Below are 6,587 nucleotides of genomic sequence, written 5' to 3'. Positions count from 1 at the left end.
GATATCTAGTGATGTTTATCACCTTCATCATATTAGTTTACACAGTGTGGCCATGGCTGATTGGAACATCAAACCTTTGCAGGTATTTGATGATCATAAACTCAAGTACTGCAGAAATTTTATGGGATAAATCTAATAGATTAGCCAATACGTTGCGCATACACTTGCTTCCATTTCTTATTTTTTGCAATCACAACAGCCATGTACAGTACAGGACTTGTGTTTGCAGAAAAGTCAGCATTTGTTATCTACTCCTTTCATAACTTTCACCTCATTATTTAGTCTTAAAGCAGAAGTGAGTGATCCGGTCGTTTTCGCTAATGCTGCGTTCCAGGCAAGCTTTTGAAATCGTAAATTACAGCTTCAAGTCACAACTTACGACTTTGTAGCGTTCCAGGCAACCCACTCGTGTTTTTCCGACCTGTTTTACCGGTGAAAGTCACTATAACGGCCACTCGTAACTTCCGACCGGTGAACTCGTACCAGATCGAACTGGTACCACTTCACGGTCGGAAAAATACGAGTTTCCTTGAACGCACCATAACAGTCCTCGTCGCTACGTCACCACATTCACGGCGTTCCTTGGCTGCACACACAGCCCTGCATGCCGTTCTCTCTCCTCATTGGATAAAAACTGTAGGATACGATAAATGTTTTCTCTTCGGCTCAGAGCAGAGCAGAGGGACTGAGAGACCCGTGTTTCAGTCCAAACACTCTATGTAAGTGATTGCTGTCGGAAGATATAACTATTTAAGACTTATATTAACACAAATATATCACTCACTTCTGCTTTAAGTTTCTCCCTATTTCTTCCTTTTGTTTTATACGCGAGGGGTGTCCCAAACTAACCTGAAGATTTTTTATTTATTTATTTTGCACGAACATATCATTTAAAACATGAACAATCATCATGACTGGGATGTGCAAAGGGGGTATGAAACCCAAAAGGGCTTCTATGAAAACTTCACCCACATAGTATTCAAAAACCAAATTTGTTAGTAAAAACAAGAACATAGGGAATAATTAAAAGTAAGTGATTATACAGTAAATATAGGGAAGTAAGGAAAATACATACATGAATGAATAATGCAAAACAATAATAATGAATGTAATAATGAGAAAAAGAGGGAAAAACATGACAATAAATGACTTATTATGTTTGATGGTACATGGTTTGACTGATGAGGTACTTTTTGAGAGCCTTTTTAAATGATGTTAAATGAATAATTTTTTTCAGAGAGTCATGTAGCTGATCCCAGAGGCGTGGACCTTGATAACGTATTGAAAATTGCCCAAGAGCAGTTCTAAAGTAGGCAGTGTGGAGATTGGAAGAGTTTCGTGTCTGGTAGACTTGGACTTGGTTGTTGGACATAAATATATGAGAGAAACTACGAGGTGAAAAATTCATTAAAGGTTGGGGGTGAGACAGTGTCTACTGTTCAGCTATCTCAATATCTCATGTCTTCATGGTCTGCTAGTTCCATGTTTCAGAGTCTGTCACAGCAGCTTGAAGTGTGCAAACAATGATCCCACCATCCTGCTCTTCAGTGGGTGGTTGTTCCATTGTTTCTCCAAAGCTCTTCAGCAGGCACTCGTAACATTTAACGTCAGTCGGGGAGAAATAGCAGCACTAATCTCAGAATGATGCCCTTATTTCCATCATTACAATGAAATGAGAGGAAAAAAACAAATGCGGTTTTGTTTTATTTTACGCTCTTTTTTCCTGAGGCCTGGTGTTTCTTCGTAACATTTTATAGAGCTGCTGTCGTCTAAGTGGCAGCCGCAGTTGTAGCAGACTGTGGCGAGCCATTGGTGGCAGGGGTTGTGTCGTGGGCTTGTGACTCACTCTATTATTGTTCTTTAGGAAGTTATGCACTTGCCTCAGCCGTGTGCTTTGAAGATTATCTTCATCTGATTATAAAAGAGGGGAAGTACTTATAGGTCCAGTATCTGATCAGACATCTTAATAAGAAGCCATTGTTCCCATATGCACTGTGTCTTCCCATGTAATAGACTTTTTTTTATAGCAGGATTTGACATATTTTAGCTTGCAATGCCATCGTGGACAATTGCAGACAATAGACTCTGGTCTTCCTGAGGTCTCCCTTAAAAGTAGCTACGCCTTTTGCCTGGTCTGCTGAATTAGGCTACGTAGCTGATTCATATTTGGGTGTTTTAATTTGCCTGTGTTTTATAGCAGGCTGCTGAGCCGGCGGTTTCCTCATTAAAGGACACATGAAAGCAGCCTGTAAAGGAGCCGTGGTGAGACCGGCCTGTGCTGACGTCTGAAGGGGACGTGAACGACCGAGGGACCGACCGAGTCCCGAGCCAGCCGGTCTGAGCCGGAGGGCCTCACCCTCTCAGCCAGGCAGCCAGTGGCGGGACACCAGACACACCACACTGACTGTGTCCACACCAGGACACAACACCAGGCTGATGTGTCAGCAGGAGTTCACTGTTTGATGCCTGACTTGTGTTTGTCTTGTGGGATTTGAAGAAAAGTCCAGTCTTAGTCAGTAGATACTGAGCTGAAAGACACATGACATCATAACCTTTTCGAACAATGTGCATCCCGTCCTCTGATCGTGGGTGTGCAACAACACACCTACATGAAGCTCAACCAAACTGACTTGAAATGAAATCAGTGCATCATACACAAGATGATTAAGGCTTTCTCTGCTGGTGTGCTCATAGGCTTTGAAGTTAACTGACCCCCACCACTCCTTTCTCTGCCATTTTGAGAATAAAACGGCCTCAGCTCCGAGAGCTGCTGCTGTGATAAATACCTGAGGCAACAGCGTTCATTATTCCTCCATTATAACTGCTGGTGGATCCTCTCGCCTGTTTTAACGACCCGCTCTTTAAGGAAGTGAGAGCGGTGGGGTGAGAGCGGTGGGGTCACACCACAGGGACGGGAGGAGGGGGTGTGGGGGGGAGCGAGGCTCCTCTAAGCACCCTGTGATTCATATCAAACGCACGCTAAGTGGCATGTGGCTAAATTAGTGGCTGGAATCTAGCAGGTATAATAGCTCGCTCGGCAGCGCGTAACGAGCCACTGTCTCACCGTGTAGTAACGTGGCCTTGATATCTTTTGCATGAACCCACCAATAATAGTCGGGCTTGTTTAGCCATAGAGCTCGCATCCACACCCATGGCGTCTGCACATCAGCACAACACCCACACAAGGCTTCTTCCTGTTTTGTAGACAACATTCTCCCATCCTGAGTCACTGACTCCGCTTAGGTTCATTAGTGAAGATAATTCCACTGCAGACAGCGGGTCAGCACGAAACATGTCACAATGACAGCAAGGCACAGAACAGCAGCTAATTATAACTATGAAGTCCTCATTAGAATATCTATGGGGGTGTGGTGAGTTGTTGTGAAACATGGGCCCGCCACCTGGTTAAAAGGGTGCATCACAACAATATGAATGGAAACGAAGCTCATAAACTCTGTCCCTGCTTGTCTGGATTTCACTCACTTTTTCTTGTACATTTCCTGCCCTTTCTTTTCTCGTGTGTTACTCGCTCCCGGCAGGACGTGGTGTTCAAGAGGATGTAAATAGTTTAATCAATTTTCCACCTGACTTCTTAGGCGTTCACACTCCTCTGTCCTCCTACAGTATATCGATTCATTCATACCTTCCTTCCCTACTCTAGCTCTCCCTCAACTCCTCTTCTGCAATACACCTCTCTCTGTCCCACAGTAGCCTACCTCCCACACTCCCTCTGTCACCTGTGAGTAACAACAACATGCGCACTCTATTCATCACAAGCTGCTGCACATGCTCAGTAGCTCTTCATTATATTAATTACTCTCATTGGAAGAGTGATCATCAGCCCCCGTCAGAATCCATCACCACCCGGTTCCCACAGAGACCAAGGCCCGGTAAATAATCACCGGTGTCTGTAACAGGGCACCGGTCCCACCATTCCCATCGGACCCACCAGGGTGGGCCCTAAATATCCAGGAGGGGTGCAGCTCCCGCTGAGCCACATTCATCTCTGCCATCGGCTGGGGGGAAGCAGTAGCTGTAAAGGCCTGCTGCTGGTGCTGGTTCAGACCTGGAGTGGGTGAGAGCAGCATGAAGGTATATTCTCAGTCAGAAGGGACATGATAACACCGCCTGTGTGGCATATATGAGGAACTATGAATCAGTCTTCATGAGCCACCGATGAAAAAACAAGATCTGAAGCCCCAGCTAATGTTTAGAAACTGTAACAAACTAACTACAGCGCCATGAGGGAGGCAACAGGGTGGAGTTCACACCCGTCATCTTGAAGCTCAGGTGCTAAGAAAATATGTCACTATCCCTAGCGCCGTCTAGCCATAGTGTAACTCCGGTTTGCCTGCATCAATTTTAGTTGCGTTTTTTGCTCCCCCAACACTGGGTGACCATCAGGAAAAGGATTTAGGGGTCAAAAACCGGAATTCTCCTTTAATTTGGACTCTCTGCGGACCATGAGGACTGATCCAATAGTAGACCTCCCTTCTCCTCTAACAACATGTACAATCTGTGCATTGCCCTCGACTTACAAGAACCATTTCTACAAGGTAACATGAGGCCATGGACTGCTGTGGCACTAAACAGGAGCTGACCATGACTGAATAAATGTAAATGATACAGTTGAAGTACAGGGTGTTATAATGATATGGATGAAGTAACTGGATGAGTCAAACAATGGCTCATTTTGGAGCTGTTGAACCGACTCCAAGCACTCACACTGGAACTGAAGCATTTATGGACGTAGGCAGACATTTGATGGCTTGTACTTACTCAGCAGTTATTGTGTCGTCTGTAAAGAGGAGAAAAACAAAATGAATTTAAGGTCAAACCAGAGTCTTGATGGATGCTCAGCTATTTTGTCACTCCTTTATATAGCAACTGGTCTAAACAATGAAATTGGATGAAATTAAATTACTGGAAAGACTGAATACAAATGCTTTTGAACTAAAGGGGTGAAATCTTTGACATCAACACTGTGTGGTTACAGATTACTACCACACGAGTGAATTTATTTTCTGTTATTGCCACTGACCCCCATGAAAACATCAACACCGCAATTCCATATACGAATACTTTCCTGTTTTCCAGTGGCTCTCAGATCCAAGTCCATTTGTTCTTACTTTAAATCTTAAACATAGATCATGAATAAGACTCATGCAATCAGTTTTTAAAAAGGTTAAACACTAAAGCAGCAGGACACTGGAGTTTTCAGAAGACATTACTCAAACACAGGAACATTTTGCATAAGGGGACTGTTTTTAGCTGCAGATTTGGTGCGTGAGTGAGAATTTTATGTGCGGCACCAGAATAGTGCCTGTCGGATTGACTCAAAATTAAATACTTTGCCCAATGAACCGATGTTCATGGTGGCTCATTGTTCTGGCCGATGGCACAGGGGGAACAGGCTGTACAAGGTTTATTTGTTAGCATCAGCTCATAGTTGGCTTTGGTTTTTTCATGGGATTTGTTGAAAATGATAGTGTACTACAAGACTTCTTAAAGTCAGGGTTTAGAGAGCAGCTAATTAACAGTCTGTGTAATCACTTTGGGAGCATGGGGGTATTAATGCAACACCATTTAGGTCTGTTCTGTCTGTAATGTACCAAACTTCAGTGTCGAAGACTTACAGTAGTTTCCCTGAGCATAGCAACACAGTGATGGCCTCATCTTGCTCTGTTTAAAGCTCTCTTCATGGCCAATTGACCTGATACCTCACGCTTGTCTCTTGCTAATTGAACAGAGAGGGAACGAGAGAGAGGGAGGGAGGGAGAGAGAGAGAGAGAGAGAGAAAGCAAATGAAGGGGGGCCGAGGAGGAAGGAGTGATGTGATAGAGGACAAGAGTGAGGAGAGAAGCGAGGGGTGGTGTAGCATGCAAGGCCTCATTGATTAGGTGGTGAGTGGTGCAATGTTTCTCTCCCGACGCTTACACGCATTAAAGCTACATAAACACCCATAATTGGTTCGTTTAGAACAGAGTGGAGGGAAACAGCACACACGCACGCACGCACGCACGCACACAAACATGGGTGTCATTGTCTGTGTGTGTGAAGTACACACACACACAGAGAAAAGAGGAGCAAAATTAAATTCTCATAAAAGTATCACAAGCTTGCAGAGTGGTTGGTGTGGGTGGAAAGATGCCTGTGTGTGTGTCTGTGTTTGCATGTGAGTATGTACTTGTATAGCTATACATGTGAGGACCAGTTTGAGTTTTAAACCATCAGATTGGGGACATTTTGGGATTGTGAGGACATTTTGGCTGGCTCTTACTTTCTCAGACCCCTTCCAAGGGCTGTTTGAGAGTTAAGACTTTATAATGACTATAATTAGGTTTAAGTTAGGTAAGAGTAATGGTTAAGGTTAGGCATTTGTTTTGGGTGGTTATGGTTAGGGTAAGGGGCTAGGGAATACATTATGTCAATGAGTGTCCTCACAAAGATAGCCATACAAACATGTGTGTGTATATGTGTGTGTGTGATGCGTTTGTCTCGTATATCCCAGTGCTGTACTAAGCAGGAATGATAAAACCATCCTCAGAGACTTGGGATGACAATAACACTGACTTCAGGGAGAGGAA

The sequence above is a fragment of the Trachurus trachurus genome, assembly GCF_905171665.1.
Source record: "Trachurus trachurus genome assembly, chromosome: 11".
Taxonomy (NCBI): domain Eukaryota; kingdom Metazoa; phylum Chordata; class Actinopteri; order Carangiformes; family Carangidae; genus Trachurus; species Trachurus trachurus.
Note: the sequence above shows the minus strand (reverse complement) of the source record.